The sequence below is a fragment of the Perca flavescens genome, chromosome 9 (genome assembly GCF_004354835.1).
Source record: "Perca flavescens isolate YP-PL-M2 chromosome 9, PFLA_1.0, whole genome shotgun sequence".
Lineage (NCBI taxonomy): Eukaryota > Metazoa > Chordata > Actinopteri > Perciformes > Percidae > Perca > Perca flavescens.
This window is the reverse complement of record NC_041339.1, coordinates 5,395,474-5,411,086: the sequence shown is the minus strand read 5'-3', so window position 1 is coordinate 5,411,086 and position 15,613 is coordinate 5,395,474.

The window sequence follows — 15,613 nt, the reverse complement described above, 5'->3', positions numbered from 1 at the left end:
TACTGGGGAACAAGATATTAAGATAAGTTATGGAATAAGGGGCTAATAATTGGGATTTTAGAAAGAACTTATACTGTAGTTATTTTTTTACCTACTGGGTACCTGTACTGTAGTTATTTTTTACCCACAGTGTACCAATACTGTAGTTATTTATACCTACTGGGTACCTTTTATTTCTTCATTCGTTTCAGGGTAGATGGAATGATGAAATCACTTCTGAATCACTTAATAAATCTGAACTTTAAATTTATTTTAAAATTACCCTATTTCTAACGTGCCGGCAAACTACATTGTTCATTTATAATTTGTGGGTAGTTAAATTAACTATGGGGGTGCATTTGTGCATTTTCTTCCACACAAAAAACCAGGGACAGTGTGTATTCATAGCTACTGTCGGCCTCTGAAGACTGTCTCAGGTATCATTCACCTCACCAGAAAACATTATTCCTTGACGTCGTCCTCATTTATTGCGTTGTGGCTGTGCCTGCCAACGTTGGACAGAATTTGCCCACCCATGTGTTTAGGGGTAATCTGAGAAATTTGAAGTTGTTACAATGCTGTAAGTCTTCTGTCCACCAGACCAAAGATTACAGCTCCTCAAGGTGCTTACATTTTTCCAGTTGTGTGCACATTCTCCTTTCATCTCAGGAAATAAATATAGCAAGATGAAACACAAGTATGACTCACAATGAATAGATCCCCCCCCTTGTTACACTTACTTACATAACTACAGGGAACGCGGGCTGTATTCTAAAGCACTGTTAGAGCCCCCACTGTTACGCTTACTTACATAATATCTACAGGGAACGTTTTTCCAGTCACAATAAAAGCTCTAGGCTTTACTGTAACTTCCTCTTAACATTCAACTGAGAGAGCTAAAAAAAACTACAGTAATGTTAGTGTGCTCCTGATCATTGCTCCAGCAGGTCCTCGAAAAAAGATTGACTTGTATTCTATTATAAGTATGATGCCGAATTGGTTCATAATTGTATTCTGTGTCATATGCTTTTTGTGAAAACTTACAAAATAAAATTGTGAGAAGGAAAAAAAGACGAGGATGGTCATCTAGCAGTAGAAGTTGGGCCAGGTGTCCAGATTTTTGCTCAGTGTTATGGTCATACTGTACCTTGTAATAGTAGCCTATAGAAAATAAAGTAGTTACATTATAGCTACTATGTAATGTATCTCTAAATTTCTCCCAAACGTCCAGGTTATTGCTCAATGTATATACCCTGTAATATTAGAATAGGTACCCAGTAGGTACAAAATAACTACAGTATTGGTATCTAGTAGTTAAAAAATAGTATAGGTACCCAGTAGGTAAAAAATAACTAAAGTATAACTTATTTGTAATATCCCCCTTATTCCATAACTTATTCCATCTTGTTACCCTTATTCCGAAGTAGTAATTACCCTGTATATTGCGGGCTGTAATCTTACGGTAGCGAAAAGTGTCTGTCATATACAGTAGTTTGAATGCACCTGCGCATATACTCTGATACATTCGGTAGTTAAAATATGCCACCATAAGGTCCTGCGACGTTAGATCAAAAAGTAAAGTAAGCCTATCGGTCTTCTTGTCTGCAAACATTAATTTTTCACAAAAGAGAGTAACGCGAGTAACAAACTCATTTAAATTTCAGTAATTGTGTTACTTGATTAAAAAAATATTTCGTTACATGCTTGTTACCGCTAAAAGTAGTGGAATTACAGTAACGCGTTACTCCCAACACTGGGGATAAGTAATGTTTAAAATGTGCAGAAAGTTTTGAACGTGACCATAAAGGCTTGCTGAAACACATCTGAGCTATAACAGTCCAAGGGTTTATAAATGAATTCAAATGAAGTAATGTACCATTGAGGTGAATCAGTACCACATGCACATTTGAAGAGGTTACTTCACTGAAGAAAAGTCACAAAAAAGAGGAAGAGTAAATCATGCCTACATGTGGGTTGACTAAGTAGAGCTAACATTAAATAAGAAAAGTTGATCAAAAGGAGAATAAAAAAATTGTTACAGAATACAGATACAGAATGCCTGAGACTTACATCATTACTTTCATTATGTATTTATATTTGAATTGTCACCTGTGTTCTTCTTTACATAAATAAAGACATTTCAACCATACATTGACGCAAATAAATTCACCAGAATACAGGTAAATGTGACCCCTATCTTCATATATGTGCCCCCATAAATTGTTATGGCTGTATTGATTTAAAAGCCTAATAATGTGGTGGGTCCACCAGACCTGGGAACATTGGCTGTGTAACAAAAATATGAACACCACACAAGGGTTAAAGTAGCTGTGATAAAACCTCTTCTGAAAAAAACCACCCTCGATCCTGAGGTCTTAGCCAACTATAGACCTATATCTAATCTCCCCTTTCTCTCCAAGATCCTTGAGAAGGTAGTCGCTAATCAGTTATGTGACTTTCTACATAGCAATAGTTTATTTGATTGGATATTTGATATTTCAGTCAGGATTTAGAATGCATCTAGCACAGAGACGGCACTGGTGAAAATTACTAACAACCTTCTAACTGCTTCAGGCAAAGGATTTGTCTCCGTACTTGTCTTACTAGATCTTAATGCTGCATTTGACACTATTGACCATAGCATCCTGTTACAGAGACTGGAACGCTTAGTCGGCATTAAAGGAATCGCACTAAGCTGGTTTAAGTCCTATTTATCTGATCAATCTCAATTTGTTAATGTTAACGAAGAATCCTCCAGGCACGCTAAATTTAGCCATGGGGTTCCACACAGCCAGGTATCATGGCAGTTCGTTATATAGTTACGTTATGTAATCTATTAAGTCGTGGACAGGACACGTAAGTGGCGTTTTTTTCGTGTGGCGATTACGAAATTGAAAGCAATGCATTTTAATGGGAAGCATATTTTGTGATCCCAGAACGCTGACGGTAGCGAGTAGTATTGAGTTGGTTGGGGGTGGTGGATGGGTCAGAAAACACAGGACTTTCACCCCGGGAGACCGGGGATCGTGTCCCGCGTGTTGCAGTTCCTTTGTCGGCGTGTCCCGCATGTGACGGTTCCTTTCGACGTTCTTTTTTCCTAATCATAACCGTCCCGTTATTGTGGCGTTTTATTTCCCCATTGTTGTGTGCCCCTGCGCCCGTTGTTGTGGCCGGCGTGCGGCGCCTCATTTCCCCGTTGTTGCGTCCCGCGAGTATTCGGCCCCGTCCCGTTGTTGTGGCCGGTGTGTGTCGCCTCATTTCCCCGTTGTTGCGTCCCCCAGAGCAGGTTCGAAAAGCGTGACCTGTACACGTTCAAAAGTCGTTGCATGTACATGAAAAAAACGTCAAAATCGTAACCTGTAGTTGCTGTGCCTGTGTGTTTTTAACTAACAAATTGCACGTGTGTTTTGGTGGATTTTGGTGTTTGCATGCTTTGATCTTGTTTGCTGTGCCCGTGTGTTTTAATTGATGTGTTGCATGCGTGCCTTTTTATCCATGACGCTTGAACAATTGTATTTATGGTGGGGGTTAAAAATATAAACACCACTAGGTTTTGCTGGACCCCGCCCCCTTCCTCTGACTTTGGACAGCATGGCCTGGACTGATAGGCTGATCAAAGACAGGTGTGCAAGACTGTGCCTTGAAACTAATCAGACTCTGTTTGACTATAAAAGTTTCATGTGTGCACTATACCCTATAATATCAGGAATGTTATTGATGTGACTCATGTGAACATTTGTGATTTTTATTTTTTTAAACTGTAAATTTTTTATAGGTTGGTGTGGATGTGTGCCATTAGATTGCAGGTTGTGTGATGACTGTTGAACTGAAAAACAAGGGAGAGATGCGAATGCTCTGCCTTCCCAATCAGAATTTAGAAAGGGTACTGGTATTTACTTTGCCCCTAGCTACCGCCACCTTAATCATCTGTACAAGGCCCCACATAAACACACAGACACAGATACATTTTAGACGACCACACAACTGCATTAGAGATATCACATACATCCAAGATTTACTTTACTGTCATTTTCATGTGTATTTCTGTACATACAAAAAACGAAATATTGTTCCCCCAGCTTGTGTCAGTATAAAACAAGGAAATAAATAGAATTAAACATAAAATGCAGCATATAGACATATAGGAGGAGTTTGGGCACAGAGTATTAAAGTGCAGTGAGAGTAGCAGCTTGTGCAGAATAGCAGCACAGTAATCCACACATACCTATACACATAGCACCAACACACATAGTAGTTGTCTGTGTATTTTGCTGAGTGCATCAATCTGTATCTATGGCCAAGTGAAGAATAGGTTGACAGGGTGCCTGGGGTCATGTGCTGTGATGTGAGCTCTGTGTGGGATGGCTTTGCTGTTGAGGTCTGAGAGATTGGGGGTGGGGGGAGGCTAATAAATCAGTTGGCATACGAACAGGCCAATAAATAGGCTAATCTTCTATTACTTTTGCCTGACGTGTCAATAAATCGGCTTTATGGTTTGTGTTGAGACTGCAGTGCAGCACAGAGATCCTCTAAGTGATGCTGTTGTTTGGTTGTTGCGGATTTTGGTTCCCAGTGCAAAAGTTATGAGGCAGGGAAGTGCCACCATGTGAGGATTACTGTGGTGCTGTCAGTGCTTCTTCTTCTAGTTGATCAAGGACTCAAAATGTTCCTAGAACTTGACCACAGGATGCTTTGTTGAAGTCAAAGAAGTTGATGCAAAGGGCAAAGATCTGATCTATACATCCACTTCCACTACAGCTCCAACCTTGTTTTTGTGTCTGAGTTCTTCATCCAGAGTGCTGTCAATCCTTTTCAGGAGTATCCTGCGGAAGAGTTCTGGGGATAAAAAGAAGTGTCATACCTCGCCAGGTGTCATGGTTGCTGAGGTTCCCCTTCTTTGGCACTTTTGATGATGAGGCTTTTTCTTCTTTCCAGATCTTAGAGAAAAGATCAGCCAGCACCTGAAGGCAGCCTTCAGTAGCTCTGCTGGAATGGAGTCAATCCCTGCTGCTTTGCAACTTTTAATGGCCAAAAACATATTGATTAGGGCAGCCTTAATGAAGGTCTGATGAATCAATTGACTTGTTCTGAGACCTTCAACAATTCTGCCCCTGGCTTTTGCACATCCTGTGTACTGCTTTTATCTTTTCAATCTGTTAAACTGAACGAAAACATGAATATGCATCAAAACTGGCAGAGATACTTTCATGGCCGTGTTCGCTGCAAAGGAGAGGACACATTATCCACTTAATCAATAATTCACACCCAAGCGAAAAAAAAATTTAATTCAAGTATATTTATATTTCCGATAGTATGTTGAAAATGTACTTACACAAATTGTACTTTTTGTAGATATATAAAAAGTATACTAGCATCACGCTTTCACACTAAAACTTTTAACACACTTTAAAACAATTATACTATATTACACTTTATAGAAATATATTATACTAAAATATACTTTAAGTGAAAGTTATTTCTACTTTCTAAAGTGTAATTATTTTAAATTTGTTTTTACACATATTTTTGATATATTTTACATTGTATGCTCAGAATTGTCATTGTAAAATACACTGAAAGCATATTTTAAAAGTACACATTTAATATCAATACTGTAATATTAAGTTTGAGTGTATTTTAAGTTACATTTGAGTCTAATTATGAAATGAAGTTATTCATGCTAGTACTTCAGGACATTCTTTTAGAAAGTGTTCAATAGTATTACTATGAAAATGCACTTAAACCCATTCATGAAATTTTGTGCTGTGTGTAAAGCACACAGATAGCAATTATTGCAGCTGTTCTGTAATGTTTAATCAGTTTGGCAAAAAAATATGATACAATACATCTTACACACAAAATTACATTAAACAAAACATTAAATGCACACTTCAAAAGTACAGGTGCACAAAAAAATGTGTGTTCTGCTGAAAAGCAAGTGGTTTAAAGTTGGTGCAGTGCTACATTATGATTTAATAGATAGCGTCACTCATATTGCAACAGACAAGTTAATACTGGCTAAATTATAAGCAAAAAAATTAAGTTCACTCACAGTGTTGACATTGTTACAAGTGTTCAAAAAAGAACATTTCATTGCTATTGTTTAATGGAGAAAAAGCAGGACTACTGCAAACAAGACCAGTTGGAGAGTGTACAGATCAAAAGTCGCCGACAGTATTAATGCTTATAGGACTGATATGTAGAGGTCGGTTTGACGTTGATGTCTGTAAAGTAGTAGCTCCCCAATAATTTTAGTCTCTTTTAACATTGTTGGGAAGTGGAATGACATACATTTTGTCCTTGGACTTAACCATAACACATTTACGCTTGAGTGATTGGGGATGCACGGCAAATATATTATGGGTGTGAGACACCTCATTTATAAATGTGGAAGATATATTTAACTGAGCATCTCTGCACACCTTTCCTCCACTCTTGTCAAGCTCTTTTACTAAAATACAGAAGTTGGTGGATGTGGATGAGGCCCCATCATCAGATGTAAAAGCCACCAGGGTCATAACCATGAGAATGTTCCATCATTTAACTGTACAACTGAATTATTTCTCTTTTTAAGAGTTGTGTTATTATATGAATGATAAACCACACTGCTACAAATGAAACGGTCATAAAATAAACATGAATGAACTGTCACTCCTATTAAACTTTCAATAGCTATTCTCTGCAACACAGATGTGCTAACTTTCTTTGGGCAGCCAAAACCTCTGACATTATGTTGAAACTCCTTTGATTTCTTTCTTAAGCTAGAGGTACTTTGAAGTTTGTCAAATAATGTCTTTATGCTGTCATTAGCATTTGCCATTGTAGTCCCTGCTTTTTTTGAGAGACCCCTCCACCGAAGGAATCTATTCACTATTTGTGTTGGCACATGTGTTGTTCCACTGAAAAACCTAAGCAAAGTCCCATTAAAGGATTCAAATGGAAATGTGGATGTTGCCCAGAGTGGTCCCCAGTTACGCACGCCTGCTGCCAAGTGCATTAATAAATGCACATTAAAAGAAGCATTAGCAGCACCATACAGTTTCTCAAAGTTGAGCACAAATTTTACAGAGCTTGTTCTGCCACATCCACATGTCTCACTTTGATGGTATCCTGAAGAAGAGTGTGTATCGCAAAAACTAATAAAAAAAGATGATTCCAATACTTCTTCTTCAGAATGCCATTCAAAACAGGCAATGCATAAAACAACAAAAATGACCTCCACTCAGATGCTTTCCAGAATTTTCTGTCCTTCACTGATCTTGGTGCCCTTGTGACCTCCACAGGTGGGTTAATGGCCAGCAATTCTTCGTCTATATCACTGACCTTGCTGCCCAAGTACCAGTCTTCATTATGGTGCTTACTGTCTAGCCACAGAGATGTAATCTGTTTAGTGACACCCAGGCAGACACTGTGTTGGTACTCAGGAATGAATCCAGTGATCATCTTGAAGCTCTCAAGTTCCATCAAAGGGGATGGGCCTTTCACACCCATTACTGGATTAGCAGGTGTTTCCAGCATAGCATGCCGAAAATGATCCATCTCTGTCCGTAAAGGTGGTTCTGGGGTTTCCCAGACATATGGACCACCACCAGTGTGAAGGCAGAAGTCACACCCATATTTGCCATTGAACTGTTTTGTGTTTCTTAGGAGGGGGCGGGCAACTGAATCTGAGGAGCACAGAAGTAAATGAACTTTGCTTGTATGCTCTACTTTTTCAGAGTCCATCCATTTAATTCCAGTCTGTTCCAGTTCCTTGAGCTCTGCCACAAAAGCAGTTAAAAATGTGATCATATTTGGCTTGCTTTTACCAAACCATAAACATGGTATACATATGTTGGCTTGGCGATCTTTTGGTGACAGCTCTATGATTTGACACTGAATTGGCCATATCTGAAAATTATTGCTGTTGAAAACTGGAATTCCATCACAATTCCACATAACTGATATGTCATCAGCCCCTATTTGTCCACTCTGCTTGAGTTTTTCATATTCAGCCCCACACTGAATATCTGAAATAATGCCTGGAATTGATTCATTTAAATGCATCCCTGATTTTTCCACAATGTCCACTATTTGGGTTGATAGACTAAGTACAAGAAAGTATGACCCAACCCTTAAGTTTCTCTCCATGTCAAATTCAGCATTACAAGAAGAACAATCTTTTGGAGCTGTCTCACTGGGTCCCATGTAGCTTTCACAGTTGATACAATAAAAATGGGGCACATAGTGGCCAAACTGTCCATACGCTTTATGAAAAAGATATGAGGTTGCTGGCACCAAGCCAGGGAAATGTTCATTAAACATTGTAAGAAGATCCTGAAGAGCTACTCCTGTCAAATTGTGCCTCAGTACATATGACATGAGTAAGAGCAGACTCTGTCCTTTTGTGAGGGGAGCACCTGGGTATACAGGATCGTCATCATGGTGTTTCTGTAATACAAGACAAGATTGCTCACATTCATACCTAAAACACAATAGGAAACAATAGCCAAACTTATAATGACAGTGTTGTCCTATTAAGAGAGATGTCGCTTACATGTAACGTAAAATAACCAATATACAGATAATCTGTAATTAAATGGTAGTACCTTCCATTGGTTTGAATCTTGATTTCAGGCTTGGCTACTCTCTTCTGCTCTGTGTTCTTGTCCACTTCCATCATCTTCCTCTCTGTGTTCTTGTCGACTTCCATCATCTTCCTCTCTGTGTTCTTGTCCACTTCCATCATCTTCCTCTCTGTGTTCTTGTCCACCTCCATCATCTTCCTCTCTGTCGTCATGTCCACCTCCATCATCTTCCTCTCTGTGTTCTTGTCCACTTCCATCATCTTCCTCTCTGTCGTCATGTCCACTTCCATCATCTTCCTCTCTGTGTTCTTGTCCACTTCCATCATCTTCCTCTCTGTTGTCATGTCCACTTCCACCATCTTCCTCTCTGTCCTCTTGTCCACTACCGCCATCTTCCTCTCTGTCCTCCTGTCTCTCTCTATCCACTTCTTGGTAAGTATCTGCATTACTATGATCAGTAAGACAAATCTGAAACAAATATAGAGGAATTAAGTGCAGCTTCAGTGTGGTTGAACATTGGAATATAAAAATACATTTACTACTGTAGCATGTATTTCTCCTGAACTTACCTTTTCAGTAACTTTTCTTCTGTAAAGGGATGTTCTTGGAATTGAAGATGTACCGAGAAATCTCTTGTAGAACAATTTTCTCTTTTTCTGTGGATACAGTAAAAACAAAGATAATAGGAAACCTGAATATGGCTAGATAAAGCACTAGTAAGCACTAGTGGATAAATTATTCACTAGCTAGCAGTAGTGTTGATGCGATTACCCTTGATGACTTACTACGGTGGCCGAGAAGGGTCACAACACATACAAACGCCACAACAACTGCATATTCAGAAAACACCTCCAAATTCAGCAAAACACATGCAAACGCCACCACAACAACTGCATATTCAGAAAACACCTCCAAATTCAGCAAAACACATGCAAACGCCGCCACAACAACTGCATATTCAGAAAACACCTCCAAATTCAGCAAAACACATGCAAACGCCGCCACAACAACTGCATATTCAGAAAACACCTCCAAATTCAGCAAAACACATGCAAACGCCGCCACAACAACTACATATTCAGAAAACACCTCCAAATTCAGCAAAACACATGCAGACGCCACAACAACTACATATTCAGAAAACACCTCCAAATTCAGAAAACACATACAAACGCCACAACAACTACATATTCAGAAAACACTTCCAAATTCAGAAAACACATACAAACGCCACAACAACTACATATTCAGAAAACACATACAAATTCAGAAAACAACTTTGTCGATTTCACATCACGTACGCTGCAAATATTCACAGCACGAGTAAATAAGGAAACGAACTGCAAGCTGCAAAGACGACAACGGAAATGTTTCCAGGGGGGCCATAATCAGTGACGGACCCGCATCCATCTGGTTGTCTTCTCGCTATCTGCCGTTTCTCATTGTCAAGGGTCCTTCAGAGGGCTATGTCAGACTCCTCCTGAGCATTTGGACAACATGTACATTGGAACAGGCTAGCAAGTGCACGTCATTTCGTGCTTGCGTCATTGAAAGTGTTTCGCCACCTTCACTTCCGCGCTGCATTTCAAAACACTGGACGACATGGATGTGGAACTGTGAACTGTGCTGTTCAATGTTTTTGTTGAAATGAAGAATATGAATCAGCGTCAGTCTGCTTGCAGGAGGAGAATAATCTGTCGGCAACTTTGCCGCAACGTGCTAAGGTAGGTAACGTTACCGACACTGTTAGGCTTTAATGTAAGCAATAGTCGTTTTCTCTTATTTATCCCATGTCAGTAAATAAAAAAAAAATTGTGAGAGTTCATGTTTGCAATTGCATTAATCTTAATTGCATTATCCTTACAGTAGAAGTATACATTAGCTCGTAGTTTACTAAATGTATGTAACATTAGCCCATTGTCCAGTAGCTTCTAGCTTTCAAACAAATGCAGTGCAAAATATGATCAGCATCTACAAGGTAAATACTACCAGCTAATGACCTACCACAGGCAGTATGATATGCAGTATGCTTAACTATATTTGTGATACAATTCTAATCTTACCAGGATAGGTTGGATAACTACTGGACTAACCTAAAGCTTTCTCCTTCTGTCTGCAGTCTTGAAGCAACCCCATCATCAGCTACTGAGTCTGGTCGCCGCTTCATGTTGAATATACTTGTGTACAGTTTAGTAATGTTTGAATAAATGTTATAATAAAGATACACGTTTCGTTAATGTCTTTTTAGAGCTTATATACCTTACAAGTTATTGAAACAGGTACCATCTGAATATAATTATTCAGTTAGAAATAGAAATTGAAAAACGTTTATATTATATACACACCCAAAAACGAAATGACAAAGACAAACCAGTTAAGTTAATGCATTTATTTTCAGAATGGCAAATAATCTAGCTATTCAACATCTCTCTTTGGCCTCTGTCTCCCTGCTTGTCTTTTGCTTTCCCATCATCAGCGACCACCTCCGTTTGTCCCTGTTAAAAGACAGCAAACACAAGAAAAATATGTTTACCATTATGAATTCCATAACGTAACGTTATATGCAACGTTATACTTGTTACATGGGATACTAATATATTTTAGCCTTCATGTAACGTTGATATTGAAGTAAATAAGGTGCAGCGTTACCTTAAATCATGCAGCTACAACTGATAAACACACATTTCTAAATCTCGGCTAACGTTATATAAAAGAGATGAAAATGCCACCGGACAAACTTTAAAAATGCAAATGGTACAAAAAGACAGCAACCTAGCTAGCTAACAGTCTACTGTTAACGATAGCTTAACGTTAGCTCGGGTGTATCTACCTAATTACTATAGCAATTTGTACCAGCATTGAAGCGTTAAGCATTACATTGATGTAAAACATTAACGGTGATAACACATGTACGACACACTAAAGATACTTACATTTAAATTATTATTTCGCCGTGGCCATAGTTGGATTCGTAATTTTACACCCCGGATGGATTATTGCCCCCTTGGAAACATTTCCGTTGTCGTCTTTGCAGCTTGCAGTTCGTTTCCCTATTTACTCGTGCTGTGAATATTTGCAGCTTCCGTGATATGAATTTGACGAAGTTGTTTTCAGAATTTGGTGGTGTTTTCTGAATATGTGTTGTGGTTTCTGTATTTTGCCTTGTGTTTTGTGCCGTTTCTGTTGCTTCGTAGTTTTCTGTATGTTTCCTGTTCTTGTTGTTCTCCCTTGTGTTTAGTGTTGTCAAGTTTCTGTGTTTAGTTGATTTCATGTTTCCCGGTTTATGTTCTGCTTCCTGTTTTATTTTGATAGTCTGGTCTTCTGTCTTGTCATGTCTAGCTTTGCTTTCTGTTCCCACCTTTGTTGATTGTCTTGCCCCGCCCTGATGTGCTTCACCTGTTGTCTCACCTGTTTATGATTTGCCTGTCACCTCATGTATTTAGCCTCTGTGTTCCCCTTGTCTCTTGTCAGATCGTCTTGTGTGCTTGCCCATGTCTGGTGTTTGTTCCTTTGTATGTTCTGTTTGCTCCTGCCGTCAGTGTTCGATTTTGTATGTTTCCAGTCCTTGTACTGCCGCCCTTTGTTATATTAAATACCTCAGTTTGACCGCCTCCTGCCTGCCTGCCTCCTCTCTGCATTTGGGTCCGAATTCCTTGCTCCCTCGTCACAGAACGATCTGACCAGCATGGACCCAGCAGAGGGGCTTTTGTTCCAGAAGAAGGTGTTGGAGTTCGGCTGGACTGTACAGTGTCTGCTCTGCTCTGAGCCTGACCGGCACCCCCCTCTCCTGGAGAAGCTCGCCGTTCAGCGGCAGTGGCTGTCAGAGAGACCTTGGGTGAGTCACTTTGTTCCCCAGCTGGAGGAATTCAAGCAGGGGCTGGAGCGTTTTCTACAGGCCACCTCCAGTGACCCACCCGCCACCAGCCCGTCTCCTCCTCAGTCGGCCAACACTGTGGCTGTCGGTGCATGCTTCGTCAGCCAGCCTGCCCATTCACCAGCTTCCCTAGAACTCTCGTCAGACTGCTCAGACACTACCCGGTCAGCGTATGCCCCCAACCACCAGCAGTCCTATGTAGGAACCCGACTGGCCGTCTTCACAGGGACCCATGGAGGCCGTGGACGGAGGAAGGGACGTCGTGGCTCTCGGCGCCTTGTCCCTGATCAGCCTCTCCTTGGACCCGAGCCCAAGCTGCCCAGCGGACCTGAGCCTGACCCCGGGCCGACGTGCGGCTCTCCTGACCCCGGGCCGACGTGCGGCTCTCCTGACCCCGAGCCGGCGTGCGGCTCTCCTGACCTCGAGCTGACGTGCAGGTCCTCTGTCCCTGGGCTGGCGCGCAGTCCTCCTGCCCCTGGGCTGACGTACAGCTCTTTCCCTGCCTCCCGGCCTGCTAGCGGCCTCTTCCCTGCCTCCCAGCTGGCTAGCAGCCCCACAGAATCCCAGCTAGCTAGCAGCCCCCCTGACTCCAGGCCAGCTAGCATCTCCCCTGACTCCAGGCCAGCTAGCATCTCCCCTGACTCCAGACCAGCTAGCATCTCCCCTGACTCCAGGCCAGCTAGCATCTCCCCTGACTCCAGGCCAGCTAGCATCTCCCCTGAGTCCAGGCCAGCTAGCATCTCCCCTGAGTCCCGGCCAGCTAGCGGCCTCTCCCCTGAGTCCCGGCCAGCTAGCGGCCTCTCCCCTGAGTCCCGGCCAGCTAGCGGCCTCTCCCTGAGTCCCGGCCAGCTAGCGGCCTCTCCCCTGAGTCCCGGCCAGCTAGCGGCCTCTCCCCTGAGTCCCGGCCAGCTAGCGGCCTCTCCCCTGAGTCCCGGCCAGCTAGCGGCCTCTCCCTGAGTCCCGGCCAGCTAGCGGCCTCTCCCCTGAGTCCCGGCCAGCTAGCGGCCTCTCCCCTGACTCCCGGCCTGCTAGCGGCCTCTCCCCTGACTCCCGGCCTGCTAGCGGCCTCTTTGACTCCCAGCTAGCTAGCCACCTTCTTGATTCCCCGCTAGCTAGCGATCTCTCTGAGCCCCAGCTAGCTAGCAACCCCCTTGGATCCAGGCTAGCTAGCAACCTCGTTGATTACCCACTAGCTAGCAGGCTCCTTGACTCCAGGCTAGCTAGCAGCCTTCATGAGCCCCAGCTACCTGGCACCCTCCCAGATCCCAGGCAAGCTAGCAATTTCCCCGAATCCAGGCCAGCTAGCTAGCAGCTCCCCCGAGTCCCAGCTGGCCAGCAGCTCTTCTGACTCCCAGCTAGCTGGCAGTTTCCCCGACTCCCAGCTAGCTGGCAGTTTCCCCGACTCCCAGCTAGCTGGCAGTTTCCCCGACTCCCAGCTAGCTGGCAGCTCCCCCGACTCCCAGCTAGCCAGCAGCTCCCCTGAGTCCCAGCTAGCTGGTAGTCTCTCTAGCGTCCCCGAGTCCTCTGGTGTCCCCGAGCTCTCTAGTATCCCCAAGCTGCCCAGTGTCCCAGCACTGCCCAGCACCCCTGTGACTTCGCCGGTCTCCGGCTCCCATGAGACCGCCTCTGGGACTTTGCCGGTCTCTGGGACCGCCTCTGGGACTTTGCCGGTCTCTGGGACCACCTCTGGGACTTCGCCGGCCTCTGGGACTATGCCGGTCTCTGGCGTCCCAGAGACCGCCCCTAAGACTGTCTCCATCCCGGTCTCTGTGCCTGTCTTCGTCCCGGTCTCTGTGCCTGTCTTCGTCCCTGTCTCTGTGCCGGTCTTCGTCCCTGTCTCTGTGCCGGTCTTCGTCCCTGTCTCTGTGCCGGTCTCCGTCCCTGTCTCCGTCCCTGTCTCCGTCCCTGTCTCCGTGCTCGTCTCCGTCCCTATCACCGTGCCCGTCTCCGTCCCTATCACCGTGCCCATCCTCGTCCCCGTCATCGTACCCATCCTTGTCTCTGTCCCCTTCAGTGTCTATATCCCTATTACTTCCCCGGTGTCTGAGTCTGTCTCGTCGGAGTCTGTCCCTGTTCTGTCTGAGTCTGTCCCTGTTCTGTCTGAGTCTGTCCCTGTTCTGTCTGAGTCTGTCCCTGTCTTGTCTGAGTCTGTCTTGTCTGAGTCTGTCCCGTCTGAGTCTGTCCCTGTTCTGTCCGAGTCTGTCCTGTCTGAGTCCGAGTCTGTCCTGTCTGGGTCAAAGTCTGTCCTGTCTGGGTTTGCACGGTTCAGTGTTCCCTCGGTCCCCAGTCCCACAATTCCCTGTCCCTAGTGGCTCTCTGTGCCCCCAGTGCTCTGTGTTCTCTTTGCCCCCAGTGCTCTGTGCCCCAGTGCTCTGTGTTCTCTGTGCCCCCAGTGCTCTGTGCCCTCTGTGCCCCCAGTGCTCTGTGCCCTCTGTGCCCCCAGTGCTCTGTGTTCTCTGTGCCCCCAGTGCTCTGTGTTCTCTGTGCCCCCAGTGCTCTGTGTTCTCTGTGCCCCCAGTGCTCTGTGCTCTCTATGCCCCCCAGTGCTCTGTGTTCCCGTGCCCCCGGGGCTCTCCCTCTGTTCCCTGTGCCCTCGGGCCCCTCTGTTCCCTGTGCCCCGGGCCCCTCGGTTCCCTCTGTTCCCTCTGTTCCCTGTGCCCCCGGGCCCCTCTGTGCCCCGGGCCCCTCTGTTCCCTCTGTTCCCTGTGCCCCCGGGCCCCTCTGTTCCCTGTGCCCCGGGCTCCTCTGTTCCTGGTGCCCCAGTTTCCCCCTCCAGTCTTCCCTCGCTGCCCTCCCTGGGCCGTTCTTTGTTTTAGGGTCGTCTGGGATCCGACCCTTGAGGGGGGGGGTTCTGTTGTGGTTTCTGTATTTTGCCTTGTGTTTTGTGCCGTTTCTGTTGCTTCGTAGTTTTCTGTATGTTTCCTGTTCTTGTTGTTCTCCCTTGTGTTTAGGGTTGTCAAGTTTCTGTGTTTAGTTGATTTCATGTTTCCCGGTTTATGTTCTGCTTCCTGTTTTATTTTGATAGTCTGGTCTTCTGTCTTGTCATGTCTAGCTTTGCTTTCTGTTCCCACCTTTGTTGATTGTCTTGCCCCGCCCTGATGTGCTTCACCTGTTGTCTCACCTGTTTATGATTTGCCTGTCACCTCATGTATTTAGCCTCTGTGTTCCCCTTGTCTCTTGTCAGATCGTCTTG